The sequence below is a fragment of the Tyto alba genome, unplaced genomic scaffold, assembly GCF_018691265.1.
Source record: "Tyto alba isolate M040663 unplaced genomic scaffold, T.alba_DEE_v4.0 Super-Scaffold_1000006, whole genome shotgun sequence".
NCBI lineage: Eukaryota > Metazoa > Chordata > Aves > Strigiformes > Tytonidae > Tyto > Tyto alba.
The window spans coordinates 4,141,254-4,159,046 of NW_024881272.1; the positions used below are offsets into that span (position 1 = coordinate 4,141,254).

At 38.0% G+C, this 17,793-nt stretch overlaps 1 protein-coding gene across 7 annotated transcripts in view; it reads left to right on the forward strand.

Annotated features, from left to right (window-relative positions):
- The window catches only part of RABGAP1L (RAB GTPase activating protein 1 like), a 255,020-nt gene that overhangs the window by 121,336 nt on the left and 115,891 nt on the right, over positions 1-17,793 (forward strand). The window lies entirely within an intron of this gene.

A 17,793-nucleotide genomic window follows, 5' to 3' on the forward strand; every position in this document is an offset into this window, starting at 1 on the left:
GAAGTGAATGTAACAGATACAGGGGTAATCGGGGAGGGTCTGTGTCAAACCTGCTCATGAATCGTGCCAGGTCCTGCCTGAGCACTCCGTCTGGGAAGCAGCGTCTGTGCTAAGTCTTCTTTCCAGTACTTTCAGCTGCAAAGGATCTTTCAGCTTTGTCCCATGCGAAATACTGTGTGGCCCAGAGCTGCTGCTTTTTGAACAGCTGCTAGACAGAGAGTTCCTTGATAGCTTAATCTGATCTAAACGGGGGCGGCTGCAGTCCTGACCCCTCGCCTGCCCCGGCTGACCGCTCCTACCTCCTCCGCTTTTCCACTGCCGCTGGAGCTCGTGTGAACAGCCAGGAAGAGACATCAGGGAGCTGACCTGGATGGAAATTAATGATATCTTTTCCTCTGGGGTAGCTGTGGCCTAGATCAGTTCAGCGTATGATCAGATAAATGCTGGTAGTGGCTTAAGGGAGTGTGTGGGGATGCGCAGCTGAAAGGGAGGAGCAGCACAAGCCTTAAGCCACGTTCAGTGTGGTTACTACGGGCTATAACACTGCGATACAGTATTTTAGAAGTAGATGAGGCAGAGGTTGACTTGCCCTTTGACTTGAAGTGATGCTCAGTATGTTTGATCCCCTTAATTTCAGACAGGATTATGATTTCTTTTTAAGGTTGGATTAATACGAGGCCACATCGCTTGGCCTCACAAAGTTAGTTCGGAAGTACAAAACATGCTTCTGCAAGTTACTGACCCTAGTTTTTATGAGTGGCCGTGCAGGTTGGAGATGCACACTTTTCCATAATGGCAATTATATCATTATAAATTAAAAGATTACTTTTCGTCATTCATGTTACACGTGCCCCTTTAGGTCTTGAAATAATGTAATAGTTTTGCTGAAAAAAAGTAGCGACAGAACCTGAGCGCTATCATTAGTGAGTTCAGTCATCCCTTGGTGCTTTCTGTAGCGTTAAAAACGTCTTAAAATGTGATTTTTAGACAATTCCTGGATTCAAAGAATGCTGTTACTTCCGTTTTATTTTGGCTAGTTGGAATAAATCCCCTACTTGGCTTTCTCCCTTTCTCTTTGAGGTGATGGGTGGTAACTGCCATGCAGTCTCATGTGTTCACAGTGCTCAAGCTGTAATTGTTGCCTGTCTGTTTGTAAGAGATTCTCTCCTCCTCTCTCTGGGAGGCAGCTGTAAAATAAGTAGCAAGCCTAATGAAGTATGAAGAATTATTGGCCTACAAATGAACAGTTAAATACTTCAGGGTTTGGAGTTGGTGTTTTGGTTTTGTTGTTTGGTTTGGGGTTTTTTTTTGTTTTTGCAAAGATCCAGAAGTGCATGCTCATCTTCTCAAAAAAAAAAAAAACAACTCCACAACATCATTGATGTATTTCTAGGTAATCCACTAGGAAATAAGTGTGAAGAATATCTTTGAAAAATGCATTTACTTCACACCTGCAGTGACAATAGTGCACTCCTGTCTGTATTTAAAGTATGTGTTCAGGATGTAACATTTTTGTGTCAGTTGTCAGTTTGGTATAATTTCATGGAGACCTCTGCCAACTCTAGACACCGTGCCGGGTTTCCTGCTTCACTTGGTGATCATCACAGTGCCAGCGATGAATGTTATCTTAACCCATACCAGTGTAGTTCGTGAGTTTTTTCTTCCTTATGTTTCTTCAGAGGTTTCCCAATACTGTTTATTTCTTTCTTGCAAGGTTCCTCCTATCATTCTGTCAATTATTGATGAGGTCTGCTCTTGGAGCATTTGTTCATAATGAATAATTTCAAAGACAAATAAAAGACCCTCTGCAAATTTAATGTATTGCCCTTTTGTAGCATGTTATATTGCTTTCTTGGAATGGTGCATTGGGAAAAACAATCCAAAGCAAAAGCTATTTTGTTTGAAGTTTTATGCATTATCTGTATGTCTTCTATGAAGCTACAATACATGACATATCTAGGATGGCTACGAATAATAGGTGATTGTGTGATTTGCAAATGGAATGTCAAATATGTCTTTTAAGTTAGTATTTTATGTATTAGTATTTTGTTTTTATATGTTAAAGGACATACAAACAAGGGAAAGTAGAACAGGAAAAATTACTAGAAATTCAATGCTTAGAAGTAAAAAAAGCCTAGTTTAACCAATAGTCTGAAAAGGAAATACTTTATTTTGATAATGTGCCTTTTTTTTACTTTTTAAATTATGATTGACTTATTTTTGCTTCAGAGAGTAATATTTTTTCATTAATGTAATTACAGTCTAAGATGTGGATTGATTAGTTATATGATGGGACTGAGAATTAGGGACAATCAGATTGCAATCCTTTTTCTTATAAGCCAAAGTTTTGATTCATGGCACTATCATCACTGGTTGTTTTTTTTCCTGTTTGTAGCCCAACCTAAAATGTGCTTCATGGAGGAAGGGATAATCCTTAGGTCAGCTGGGAAATATGCTGAGTTAACATGTCACCTGGACAGCATGAACCTGCAGTTTTTCTGTGTGCTATCAAAAGTGGAAACACCATCTGCCCTCTTCGGGGTTTGAGTCATCTTTGAGGCTGAAATCAGGAGCACTCAATGTGTGGTCTGCCCTTTCTTCTCTTTCTCCCCACCGCTTTGATTTTTGATGAGCTTTTTCAACAGCAGAGTGAAGTAACGTAGGGTAACTTCAAAATTACAATCATGATATATTAGATTTGATAGATCCCTGGAGTTTTAAACCTGGAACCTTACCTTCCCCACACTTTTTTTTGTTTTCCTCATATCACTTAAATTTCCCTTTTTTTGATATGCAATTGACAATGCTTCTCAGCTTAGGCAGAACTGTCAGGTCATTTTTCTACTACTCTCTTTGAAACAGCAAATTTAGTTGCAGGAAAACTGTAGAGATAATTTTAAAATCTCTCTTCAGGCTGAACTTCTATATTTTGTCTTTTTTCCTATGACACAAAGCAAGGCTGAACTAAAAATAGGCGGCTGTGAACTTTAATGATGTTAACTGCTGATTGAGCCACTGTCACACTGAGTGTTTTTAAGACCAACAATGTCCAGAGAGATTTAATGGGCTTTAAAAAAGTTAGATAAAAGGTTTTTCAATTATAAAACTAGCATTATCTGTGAAATGAATAGCTTCTTACCTTACTCTGAGACATAAATTGTAATTTGTTTTTTAAAATTTTCACTATTAATAGGATACCATACCAGTTTCCTGATAGCTTTGCAAGAAATTATGTGTCAAGTCAAATACTTCTGCAATCTTTGGAGATAAAATATTTTCTGAAAAAGAGCAAACTTGGGAAAATGGTAGATGTCATGTACTAAGCGGAATCAAAGAGTGAGAGACTCCAGGTGTTTCCTGGACACACGTTTTTGTTGTGCCTATAAATAGCAATCTGTGTTTACGCTTACTGAAGCTTTGCAGAAAAAGCTGCAGGTACTTAATGGAAAACTTTGTACCATGTTCTGTTTAGACTCAGATCTGCTTTTATATATTTTTTGGTGTATTCCATCTTTTGTATTCTATCTTGATAGACATTTATATAGTGAGACATTAATCTTTTCCTTCTGTTTAATCTCTCCATGAGAGGCTGTAACCCACTTTTCTGTAACAGCAAATTTAGTTTTCTGTCTTGATCTTGAGAAGGTGAAAGTGCTGGTAAGACTCAATATTGCTAATGCCCCGATCAACGTTTGTTCTGCCTGTTAAGGTAATTGGTCTGGTTTTTGTAAGAGTGAATTCATTAAGATGGATTCTAGATCAGGTACACCTGCCTTTTGGATCATAGTTATAAAGCAGTTTGGGGAGTTCTCCAATGCCAAAATCCACATTGAGAATGTTCATCATAATGCTTCCCCATTCTAGTTAATATATCCCAAAATAAATGTGATTTTTTTTTTTTCCCCTATATGAGGATCTGTGTATGTTCCACTAAGCTGGTCCTTCAGCTGGTAGAAATGTCCCTCTGACTGTACTCTGAGCTTGTATGGGCTATGTGCCTTCACATAGTTCTGTGTGACTTGGAACCCTCTGTGCTGCACTAAAGATGTTAGACAGGAATTGTAAGATTGGAGGGGTGAGTGGAGGTACAAGGGTTGTATCTTTGAAGTTTTAGAATAAAATGGAATAGAGTCGTTCTCTTGGAAGGGACCTACAACAGTCATCTGGTCCAACTGCCTGGATACTTCAGGGCTGACCAAAAGTAATGGATACTATTAAGGGCATTGTCCAAATGCCCTTTTTACCACCCAAAGCATTAGATGCCTGTGTGAGGCAGCAAAATGAGATGCCATCCACAATAGGTTGTGCAGGTTTATCATCCTTCTGCTCCAAAGATTTTATTAGGGTAATGCAGTGGGATAGCTGTGTTACAGCTCTTACAATGCCTTATTGCAGTTGTTTGGGTTTTTTCTAATTCTTTTCCACAGTTTCTTTTACATGAACTAAAGTTTCAGCAACTGCCAGCAGCACATGTGATTTTCAGTAAGCCAGTATTAAATACAAGATTTTTTTGAGGAGAGATTTCTTCCTCCACTGAACTGAACTGCTATGCAGTTTTTGCCTGACCTGAAGCAACAGCACTTTCAAAGTAAGGTTTAGATACTCTGCTGTAATCTATGTGAGAAGAGTTCAAATATTGCAGACTTGGTACACAGGGTTGTTTGTGTCTAAATTTAGATGCACATCATATTTTAAGGAAAGGGTATCAGCTGTACTGTTTGTTGTTACTTCTTTTTTTGACATTAACTCGTTTACATTTGTCAGCAATAAGATTAACATTTGTTAATCTTATTGTTTAGTCTTGACTTTGCAGTTGGGAATAGAATGTATCTGAGAAGCATGTGATGTTCTTCAGGACTTTAGTCTTCTGACCATGCTATATGTTCCTTGAAAGTGATGATATACACATTCTTATCAACATACATGGCATTTAGTTCTAAAACAGTACTAAATACCAGTTTACAAAAAAATGAGCATAATAAATTGGTTTTTACTTTCTCGATTAAACGTTCCATGTTGAACACACTAAAATTTGGACGAATCTCGGTTTTGTGAGCCAAATGATCTGAAGTAATCTAGGCTATTAATCTGTAAACCCATAGGAACCTAACGGCTACTAAGTATTCCAGGAGGAACACCCTCTGAAAATATAAAAGAATATAAGCGTTATGTGACTCACACATATTGACTGGATAGAAATATGGTTGCTATACATAAATGGATGGAAATTGATGTATAAATGAATGTGTGGTGTTACAGAAATGTAGATTCAGAAGTAGTAAGAGCTATCTTTATTTGCAGTGTTCTCTGATACACATGTATACACTTTAAAGTAGATATTTCGATTAATATTTCCTTCCATTTGCAAGTTAATGATTGTACATGGTGTAAAAGTGGCAAATACGCTATTACATCACTTGTAGTTAAGAATAAGTGAGCTGAGGTCAAATAGATAAGGAATCACACAGTATAACCAAATGAGATCTGAAAGTGTCTATTAAGAAACACGATGGTGAAGTATAATGCAAGATACAGTAATGCTTGTCGGAAAGAGTAATGAAAACAAAACTGTGTTCTTTTCAGTAAGATGTGTAAGTATCCAGATTAGAGAGAGGATTGCAGCACGTGCAGTGTTTTCTTCAGTCTTACGTTATAGCTGTGAACTTCAAGTACAAGAAGTGAGCAGTGGTGTCCAAAAAAGCCAATATCCACTTAAAGAAGCCCAAAGTATATAAGCAACTTTAAGAAGTTTATATTTTGATCTACATCAGTTGTGTCTTGTAGGGGTTCAAGAATTCTTGAGACATTAGGATCGTTTTAATATTCTAGTATATGCTTCTAATACTCAAAAAGGAAAAAACCCTTTTCATCTATCTAATAGCTATAACTAGATTTTATAGAATCCCTCAGCCTGCATAGTAAAAAACTAATTTGGGTTTTCTTTCAAACTGATTTTCATTGATTTATATTAAGATAAATTTGATTTATAGCATCCTTTTATGAGTCAATGAGAACCAAATGCAATCTATTTGGTACTTCTCTCTTGTCTCCCATCCTTTATCTTGTTTTATTTCTCCTCGGTCCTCTCCATTTCACCACCTCTTCTTGTCTTTATTTCTGTCGCTTCCAGTTTAATTCTGTTTCCCTCTCTCCTGCTTTAGATTTTTTTCTGTCCTGTATTTCAGTCCCTGCTTGCTACTGATTGTCCATTGACTTTTTTGCAGTGAATTCGATAGAACTTTTTTTCTCATTTTTTGTTAACCAACGTGTTGTAATCACATTTGTAAAGTACTCAATGTCATTTAACCACAGGTAGGAGCCTCTTCCTCACCTGGGGCACATACACATATGATGAAGTAACAAAATTTCATGGGAAGTCACGAGGAAAGCCAGGAGGAAAAAACAGGAGGAAAAGCTAAATCAAGGTTACCCCTTCGCTGTAACCTTGTCTCTAGATGTTATCCTTCATTCTACAGCAAAAATGTGCTTGCAGTTGCACGGCTCCAGGGGGTGCTTTTGCAGGTAGCAGCTTGACTTGATCTGTCTTGATTTATGAGGAGTCCTTTTTGTTGGCAGTTTTGAGAAGGCCTCAGAAGTCCCAAGCACCATCCTTCCCAGCCAGACCTGCTGAGCCCTGCAGGAGATACCTTTTGTGTCTTTCCAATTTTCTGTCATACCTGATTACAGGACGCACGTTTTGTTACTCCTTCTGCCAGCATCTTTTTAGACATTCTTGGGGGTGGAAAGGATATGGTGACAGGGAAGTTACGAAGTCAGCTTAATTTTCTGGCTTTTTTGGAGGTGGGTTCTGGGTTTTGTCAGACTTTGCATTAGAACTTGGTGCGTGAGAAATAACTGTCTGTGTATACAACCTTATTTTAAAAATGGGGAAGTGATTTTCTTTGTGTTAAATGTAATGATCTGGTAACACATAAACAAACCCTTCAAATTATAAAATTGTGTTTAATTGATGGTGGGTGACCCTTGAAAAGTATTGTAAGAAAATACACTTGACTTATATCCAGCTGTGGGGTTTTTTTGGGGTGGGTGGAGGTGTGGGTGGGGGTGTGTGTGTGTTTAAACTTCACCTGCTGGCTTTTAATATAAACCTTAACATAACTGAGTAACATAACTGAGCCATGTTATGACTCCAAATGCATGGAAAGTACTTCTGTAGCATTAAAAACAACTGCTGTCTCATGGTATTTTTTCAGAAATACCCATCATCGCTTTGTGGTTTGTTTTCATTTTATCATTATAACTTTGTTTTATGCTTCCATGCTGGAGGGTTTATACTGAACTGAGTTAATTGCATCTTATGATGATGAAAGTAGCTGTTTTCATGTATCTCATGGTTATTCCTTGTTTCTTACGGGATGGGAAATCATCGATTTTCTTATTTTGTATTGCTCATTGGCATAAATGTCAGAGGTGCCAAGAAGGTCAGTGTTGATTCACTTCGAATTAGCATACTTAAACAAATTCACTTTTCTTTTGTCATGGAGTGTGTATGCATAGACATTGACAGAAATTTTGTTCGTGTGTTGCGGCTGAAGATAAAGGAGTTCGGTAAGAGGTCATTGTGAAGTAACAGTATTATCTGTAAACTCAGATAACCTCCCCATCGTAATCAGAATAATTGGAAGAGATGGACATCAGCTCCCTTGGTTTCTTACAGGGCAAGAGAACAGATGAAGTATTCCTGAAATCTGCTTATTCCTATACAGTGTCTATATAAAGTGCTTGAGAAATCTTCAGATACACTGAAAAGTAGTATATAGAAAACTGATAACATTTGAAACTCAGTATTATTTCTGAGCACTGTGCTGTCTTTGCACTGTCTGGCCTTCATTGTTACGACCCATATGTGACCAGATAAATACTTTCTAATGTCCGTACTGTATTGATCTGAATCTTAGGAGGCACTGAGCCTAAAGTGAATGTCAGTTTTCAAGCAACCGGAACAAACTAGATCAATATACAAAGGCAGAAATGGAGCTGCTTTTGACGATTCACACACAGCCCCAGAGGTCCCCATTCCATGCAGAGCTCTACAGCATGGCCCTTCCTTTGCCAGACGCCGTGGTCACACCGCTGCCTCTCAGCTTCAGGGCCTGTGCTGCCTTCAGAAAGCTCTGCAGCCTGGAAATGCTGGCTTTGCTTGAGAATTAGAGGCGCGGTGAGAGAAGCAGAGGCAGTGGGCACACGGGACGCTCCAGCTGAGCGTAAGGAGAAACTTTTTTACTAGTGAGGGCGAGCAAGCCCTGGCACGGGGTTGCCCGGGGAGGTTGCGGGGTCTTCACCCTTAGAGACATTCAAAGGGCGTCTGGACCAGTGGTCCTGGGCAACCAGCTCTAGGTAGCCCCGCTTGAGCAGGCAGGCTGGACCAGATGACTTCCAGAGGTCCCTTCCCACCTCAAACATTTGTGAATCTCTTCCAGTGTTTTTCCTCATTAGTTCATCTGAAATGGCATTAAAGACTTCTAGTGATCAGCTCAGATATTGACAACTCGTTATGAGCCTGGGCAGCATCTGCTTAAACCTACTTTTAGCTATATGTAGTGCTGTTAGGAGGTGAAAGTCCCTTTGTGCTGCATTCCCTCTCCTTGCAACTGGGAGAAGATTTGAGGAAAGGGTTAAGAGAGATCTATAGTCTGCCTGTATCAGCATCTCTAAATTGCTTATGCCTACGATTCATCTCGCAGCACATTCCAGAGCTGCATTCGCAGTATGTGCCACCTGTAGTGGCAGTGGTGGTTGCTCAGCAGAGACCTGGATGGCTGCAGTTTCAACAGCTGTCTTCAATGTCTTGTACATTCTGAAGGATCCGGTGAGAAAATGTACATCAAGTGTTGTCCAAATTATAGATGAATAGAACCATTTTTTTCATAAATGTATTTAAAAAACAGCAACAAAATAGGATCAAACACTATGGGTGATGATATACTAGCCTTATATAACTTTCCCTTCTAGTACGACGTTCTGGCATCTCCATAATTACTTCTATGTTAGGTATAAAAGTGCTTGACACACATTAATTGCTTATTTGTGAATGTTATCACTCTAGATTTACCAGTGAAGGACTCGATGCTCAGAAATAATACACACTATTCAGTATATCCACAACTGAATCGCGTTCTGACAGGGGCAGGCATGAAAAGCACGTGCTTGTATTTCTGTCCTTTTCCCTAACTGTCTGGCTAGCCTTCATCTTCTGCAACGTACTGTTTCCTGAGGCTGGAGTAAAGACTTTAAGATCTTGTCAAAAAGTGATTTTGATCTCTTATGCTCCCAAAGAGCCGGTCTCTTCAGTTTTACAGTCTGATGTCAATGCTGATATATAGAGGGCTGTCAAGTCAACAAACCCACCAGATTTTGGATTTCTTGTAGAGTAATCTTTTTTTATTCTTTAAATAATGGGTTTGTTGTTCTTAATAGTTCTGGAAGATGCATGGGTGGTTCAAAAAAGTACGTACTTCCAAATAACAGCGTGCCTTCACAGTAAGGAAAATGTAAAGGTGGTGGTGTCACAGCAAGTATTAAAATGAAAGCATGCAAGATATCAAATGATTGCCTGAATTATGTAGCTGTTGTCAGGCAGCTGATCTTGGAGGTAACAGAGTTGATAGTTTTTACTTTTTGTAAACATAACAGCTGGCCATAGGTCTTGCTGAAGTGCTCCTGTCTGGCTTATTGGAAGAACTCCATTGTTTAAGAAAATGAGGGACAGACATTTCCTTTTTGAAGAAGCAGTCTGTGCACTTCAACAGCTACAAGCTTAAGAAGCTTTCTGAAAATCAATGTATTGGCAAATCTTTATCTGCATAGCTCTTCAAGGCATATCCTCCTGGTTAAAAATCAGCATCACTCAACCAGCTAAACTTACTTGATATTACAGCATTTTCTCTTTATATTGACATTTTGCCAGCAGCAAGCAATACAGATGCTAAAGGTTAGGGTGTGCTAGGAAGCCCTACTTAACTATGAATTTTATTGTAATTCTTTCTTAGACCTGGAATAACTTGGCTTGCAACGGAGAAGTCAAGTAACTCGGGGAAGCGACACTTTCTTTAAAATCTTAAACTGACCAGTTATGTTGATCATGTCATCTTTTGATTGCCAAAATAGGTTAATTTCAGAATTTGTAAAAATGTGTTGAAAGAAACACTGACTAGACAGACATCTACTTGGTCAGTGATGCTACAGAAAACTAATCTTTTAAGACCTAGGGTTTTAGAAAAGTTTGCTTTTTAAAGATTTTTTTTTTTTAAGCAGTAACTGTATTTTTCTTTTTTGTGCTTCTTGTACTGAAGATTTCTAGGCACTTGTTTAAAATTGAAGGAAGTTTTGTAGCAGCATCAATTAAGGTAAATAAATATGAGTCAAGGATTCAAATGTGCCACCTTTTCCATTTTCTGTAAACAGTTTCACTATGAGTTTTCCACAGTCATCTGATATTGGTGCAGTTAAGTATTGTGTGTTAGAAGCAGGTCTTACTTTTCCAACTGCTTTCTGGAAATAACCCAATGAGTTGGTGGTAGAGTCAGAAATATTTGAATTTCAAATTATAATTTCAAATTAATCACAAGAACAATTTTTCCAACCTTTACAAATGCAGTTGTGTCTCTAACAGAGGAGACTTAATCAGAAACCTGATCTAAAAATTAGCAAACCAGAGGGAACATGGACAAAATTAACTTGCTGCAGGGATAAACCTGTGGGTTACCTTTTTACTTGTCTGTTTATTGGATAGTGCCTATACACATTTCAGAGAGCAAAGGTGAAATGGTGATGAGTAAACTGGATAACATGCCTTTTACTTGGTCTAATAGATCTTCGTGTCCTCTGGAGAGGCCAACCTTCATAAGCAATAGCTATTAAAAACAAGGGCAAACCTAAGGCAAAATCCAGTGCTTAAAAAATTCTATCCAATCTTTAAGAAAAGAATGCTGGATATCCTATCTGTTCATGACTGCGTGACCCAAATAAAGCCCCAAACATAATAAAATGGAAATTGAAATACTGTGATATCTACCAGCAGATGCACGTGTCCCTTTATGCCAGCTATATATCATATGGAAAAAAAAACCCACCTCAAACTCCATCAGGTAGTGTACAGAGCACCTTATCTCTTACAGGGACATCAGGGAGCTTTTGAGATAAGTGTTTAAGGGTAACTGAATTCACAGCGTGCCATGCCAATGGCAAAAAAAAATGAGCTTGGTGCATTCAAAAGTTGATCTCTTGCCCAGTAGCACAAACAGTGTTTTTCTTTTGACATCTTTCAGAAAGGATATGGCGGAGTAGGAGAATGAATTATGTATTGGTAGCATACCAGAGAGGGAGGGTGTACAGAGTAGGAGAGGAGAAGGAAAACAAAACATGAAGATAGTAAAGGTCATGGATATTTTTCGTTTTTCAGAACAAGAGAGTGTATGCAGAATTGATCATTTTGCATCTGATCTAGTTTTGCTGTGATTTTTTACAGGAAAATGTAATCTCATCTGTTGCTCAACCCTGTTAAGATCTGAGTTGTTTCTGCCTTACCTCTGTGACTGCTACAATATCACTTCCTTTTTTACAGCTACATACAGAATAATATTTACATAGGTATCTTTATTATTCTAGTACTACCTTTTTCTTCTGTGCTGTCTTTAAGAATTCTGGAATCGTCATTCGCTGTGGTCCAAGTCTACCTTGTCCAGCATCTTCAGCATCTTGTAGCTGAAAACTATCAGCACCAGCTTCTGGGAGGGTTAACAACCTCATGCTGGGCAGTTGGTCAGTGTGTCTTCATCAGAGCTCCTCCTCCACCCAAGTAGTTTTAAAATTGACTTAAGTGTTAAAGGAAATATAATGACAGCCTTTCAAAATGAGCAGTTGTTCCCCATTTCTTTGACACTTGTATGGGTGATCGTATGAATAATAGAAGAGCTCATAACAAGCTCTTGGCTGATCCAGTCCCAGTGGTACTGGATCTAAAAGGATGAGGGTCCCAACCCTCAAACTTTTTAACAGTTAGAGAATTGAGTATTTAGAAGTGATCGGTAATTTTGTGTTCCTAGTCTAAAAAGGGGCACGTTGTAGATGCTTTTCTGATATTCCTCTCTTGGGAATTCTCAACGTTTGAGGCACAAGCAGCTGCCCACTACCTTATCAAACACAGCTTGAGAAGAATGTGAGATAATTTGATAAAAGAAGATATCTACTTCTTTGAGCAGAGCTATATTAGTGATCCAAAATATGAGGCTGACCAGAGAAGAGAGCCTTTGGCACTAAATTTAGATCCTGGCTTGACCTGCCAGAAGGCCAGGACTGCTGAGGATTTGAACTGCTGATTTGGCCCCAATGTCCAGGAGGACTGCTGTTTGTTTCTGCTTGTAGAAAGCAGTTTTGTCCAAGTGGCAATAAATACAGCTGATAGTAAGCATGAATTTGCAAAGTTCAGCTGACCAAGTGTATTTACTGAACTAACCTAAATATTATGTTCACTTTAAATATCTTTATATGTAACTATTAAAAAACCCACAGTCCCTAAAGAATAATCCCCTGCTTTTTCCTGTTTCTGTTTCTCTGTTAATTAGTACTCTTTGAGTATTATATGCTCTCAGCTGAATAAAAGCTGATGATGATTGAAAGAAAATCTATTTATAGAAAAGAGATGAACTACAAGGTATCTATTATGAAAATGCTGCAGAAGAACTGAGCAGAAGCCAAACATCTTTTATTCAACATTTTTGAAAGGAAGAGCTATTGATTTTTTTTTCCAAATACTAATTGGTAGGGAATCTGGGATTTTCTTGGATCACACATTCAACTTGGAGGGTTATAATGTGTATGGAAACTGGTGAGAGGAAAGGAGTTGATGATGTGTATATATATGCTGCCACAAGGTAATGTCAGGTTTCGCTGAGAGCGTGAGTTTGGGAGGATGTCACTGATAACGAGGGGTAAAGCTATGTGCCAGTTACACAGATGATTTCAAACCCATACCGACTGACCACAAAAAAAAAAAAAAAACAACCCTTTTAGTGTATTTTGTATTTGCTGCCTATTTGTGATTGTGTTCTAGAGAATTTACAGTTATTATTCATATTCCCATGTGTGCATGTGTGGAACTGTACAGAACCACAAAGAACTTTAAGGAACAATATAAGTAATATGTAAAAAATCTATTCCTTCAGCAAAATTCTTAGGGTACTGAAACAATGTCGTAATGTCTAATAATGCACACTTGGCAAGTCAATATTTAAATATTGTGTGTTTCCACATTGTACGTCTCTGGCTGAACAAGAGTGATGAACACCTGTGACAGCCTGGAAGTTTTTCCTTTCCGTACAAAGTGTAGAAAAGTTTCATTATCTAATCTTGAAGGACCATGACATACCACATTTCCAGGGCATGGTAATTTTAGATGTTGAAAGCACACTTTTAATTTTTTTCATTTTTTTTTTCTTTTCTTACTTTCCTTGGTACTCTGGATTCTGGCTATTTTTAGCTAGTGAAAAGGTGAAGCGTGGGCAGGACAATTTGATGCAAAATCAGCTGATTGAACCTCCTCAGAGATGCAGACCTTTTAAAGGGGTCCAGTCAGGTGAACTTGTACTGCATCTACAGCACACAGACAACATGTTCTTTTCGTATGTAAACATATGTGATCAAACCAAACTTGAAGGTCTTTAAGATTAGAGATGAGCCTCTAGAAGTTAAGGACAATGTGAAAATTGCCTGCTAATATGCATGATGATATGTTCCTGATCACACATAATTCTGTGGCTTTAGGTTGTCTACTTCTTGGGATCTCTGCCTTGTTGAGTACAGAAGCAGTAGTGCTTATCTAACAAGCAGTGCTTTTTTTTTTCTCCTCCTTCTTCTTTCCTTTCTTCCCCCTTACTGGTCTTCATTGTATAACCCTGTGCCTTATTATATACCATTCTGATAAGGATTTGAGGACGAAATTACTACTTTCCTCTCTGGCATTTCTGTAGGACTCATCACTATAGTATCTCAGTGCTTCAGATGTTAATTGATTTTCATAACACCCTACTGAGATGGGGAATTATTATTAACCAGAGAAATGGAACACAAAGAGATTGAGGTCAAAAGTACTGCTCAGTTTGAATGCCAGGTTTGAGAAACCTATGACCTGGTTTATTGTTTTTTTAGTATTCACATAAAACTCTTTAATTCCTTTAATTGCAACTGTAATTCTGCATTTCTCCATATTGAGTGAACAGCTGTAATACAGGTATAGTAAGGGAAACTTAGGTGACCACTTGTGGAATTTTTTGTATCAGTGATGTTCCTGGTTTTACCTAAGTAATTTTGGGCAGAACTGGGGAAAGGATCTGAGTCTTAACACAGCATTGAAATATTTCTTTCTTAATATGTTCTTCTAGCTCATGCCATACTTATCCTCTGGTTCTTGCAACAGAGGAATGAAGGCTCTACCTACAGGAGTCTCTTCTACTCATTGCAACAAATGAGTAGACGTCCTTTTTGGAGTGTGTGTGAAATGTTCTTAATTTAAAAATAGTTCCTGATGTACATGCATAAATATTGTCCCATATTTCTTATTTTTGAGTGCTTATGTACCCTTAATTTTCTTTTAACATTTATTTAATATAAACAGTTTTCTGTTCTTTTCTGTATTCCTATGTCAGTCTGCCTTCTGGCATCAGATGTCCACATTCAGCAGCATCTTTATAGTTTAAGCTGGCAGCAATGTCAAGGAGTCAATATTCCAGTACAGTTGCTTCACAGTTGCAGAAGTTTAGCTGTTTTAAAAGTGAGATGGCTCAAAGTAGAGCTTGTTCAGTAGGATGTCAGCTGTCAAATAGTTGACATATGAAGATAATTCTTTTCCTCAGTAGAATATTGTTTCTCTGAGTTGGCAGCACAGAAATGATTATTAGAAGTGAGAAAGATCATTAGAACTCTGAATGCTTTGATAGCCACCTTAGCTTTTTTTTCATAATAAATTAACTAATCATGACTTTCAGAGGAATAAAAATCCTCTGAAAACCTAAATTAGGATAACTGTAAAATCATCTGCTGTCGTACTCCTGAGAACAGTGCTATCAACAACTCTATCTGGAGCAAGGTAGAAACTTAACCAAAATATTTTTTATGTATTTTAAGGAAGTAGTTCTACACTGATCTTCACTCCGGACTAATTTCTTGTTTCTCTTAGATTATGGGTTTATTGTATTTCAGGTGGATGTTGTCTTTTGAGAAGGAGTTAATTCTCTTGTTTTAAAGCTTAAATTTTATTTGGGGTCCATTTAATTGTTTTGCTCTGTTTTTTTAGAAGCATCTGTTGTTAATAATACTCAACAAAGTCTCTGCTTCGGGTTCCTTTTAATTCAGTAAAAGTGAATTTGCATTTGAGCCTTTACACAAATATTTTTTGGTCCTACTTCAGACATCTACCTTGTCAACTTCTATGTGCTCAATTATACGTTGGCCTCTCAGTTCAAGAAAAGATAGAAATGCAGGGAAGTCAAAGACAATTTCCCTGCTTGACAGAGAAGTGATGTATGTACTGGATGTGGTGGCCTTCCTGTAACTTTCTTTAAAGTGCCTGGAACTTTTCAAATCTGTGCTGAAGAATTAATATAACAGATTTTTGTAATGCACTCAGTAACTGTGCTGTACTGTTAGATCTTAATTGCTGTCTAAGGGATTTCCTCACAGTGTAACTAAAATGTCAGATCAATCTGGGAGGAAGACTGCAGATATTTAGCCTCTGTGTGTTTGAGAGCCATGTAAATGAAAACAGTCATTAAAGAAGTCTGAGTAGAGAACTGCTTATTATTAAATTTTTATTGTTGTTCTGTGTTTTGCTGCATGTGATTTAGTGTGGTCAGTTTTGGTTGCTAACAGTTGCACAATGCTTAGATGTCCTGAATAACGATAAGCTGGTGAAATGTTGGTAACCTGGTGAAAGCACAAAAGCGTGTTTATTTTCTCCAGCAGTACCAGTTAGCATAATGAAAACATCACCTCTCTTTGTAAGCTTTCCTTTTCTTAACACATGACAATATTTACAAAATACGGATCATGTTATTGTCTTGTACTAGAGATGTTATTGTCAAGCAAAGAGAAAGCAACAGCTGAGATCACTGAAAATTGTAAATGGATGAATTAATGATAGCAAAGGTTCAGGGAAGCTGTGAAGTTCAGGGAGAGATTTAGGAGAGAAGAAAGGAAGGCTTCTATGTGCAGGAACTGGAAGTTTGTGCCAAGTGCAGAGAGGGATGAGGAGGAAAGATGAAGCCATAGTTTAACATGGAGGGTCTAGAGAATTGAAAGAAATGAGAACACAGATGAAAATAGATGATAACTAGATTTGGGGAAAAAAAACCAAACCAAACCAAACCAAAACAACAAAGCAATCCACAACTGTTTTTTTTCTTTCTTACCTGTGATACTCAATTGAATGCTGTTAGAAAAGATATTAAAGTGATGCTTACGCTCTCTGTGACTACAGCTATTTTCTTACCGACCATTGAAGCGAACGGAGAAATACAGTGATGGGTTTTCATCTCGGGGATAGGCTGATACAGCCCAGCGTGGTGTCTTTGGGCGTACTGGGTATGGACGGGCCCAAAAGGAAACTCCAGTTGGGGATGGCTGTGGGCTTCTGCCTAAACCCCCACAGGCAGCTGTGCTGCTGGGTGGCACAGGCGCGCTGGAGAGGCTTCCTGGGTTTAGGAAATCACCTAAATTCAGGAGATCACCCAGCTGCTGACTCCAGCAGCTTTTTCATAGAGATTCCTGGATTAAAAACTGCAATCTGAGGGTTTAGGAGCTTGTCTATAACAGAGATATTTTGTTTTCAAGGTAGAAGTATTTATAATGGATTCATTTTCAAGTCACAGGTGAGGATTCTGTTGGTTTTTCCTTTAGGATTACAAAGGTAATAGAAAAAGCACCGTTTGATATTTACCAACCTAAATGTACTATCTCACACTGAGGGTAACTGGAACCTGAAGATAATTGATTAACTGTTGTAGTTCCAGCTCTGACATTTTGATACCACTTCTTCGTACACACAGTGGTATTCCTCAGCTCTGATTGCAATGATTTCCATCTTTTTATAGGAATCCCATATCATAAGCAATTGCTGCTTTATCAATAGAGCTAGGTATGTCTAGGGAATAACTCGGTTGCCTAAACATGGGCATTTGGTGTCATTTTAGCTGTCCTTGTAAATGCAGATCATCCACATGGAGCTTGCAGAGATGATGCAGCACTTGCAGCAGACTTGTATCCTTCTGCAGTAGCAGCTGCTTCCCAGGCAAGATTATCTTCAGGCTTCTAAAATGGCATCTGACACCAATGTTTAGGCACCTGAATTTATCCTTAGTTGTTGGTCAGTGTAAAAATGTAATTGAATTGGGGGTAGTATCAGGGAAAGATATGGGATTTATCAGAAAGTATAACATTTTCTGGTATTTTTGGTTTTGTTTTGTTTGTTTTTTTTTTTTTATTCTTTTAAAGACCATTCAATGGTAAACTTTGAACGTTTCTAAGTAATATTTCCAATTTGTAATTAAGACTGGTTTTATGGTAGGGTGATACACATTTTAAATTAATACCTCTAAGCTTGCAAGAGAGAGACAGTCTAATTTTCTTTTCTCTTTTTTTTTTTTTTATTCCCAGAGAAATACAGTAAGCATATGTTCTGTGGTAAAAATGCACCTACAATTAAATAACTAGTCATTTCCTATGACTTTTAAAGTTGAACTGTAAGCCTGAAGGACAGAAAACATGCCACGTTGCTCTTGT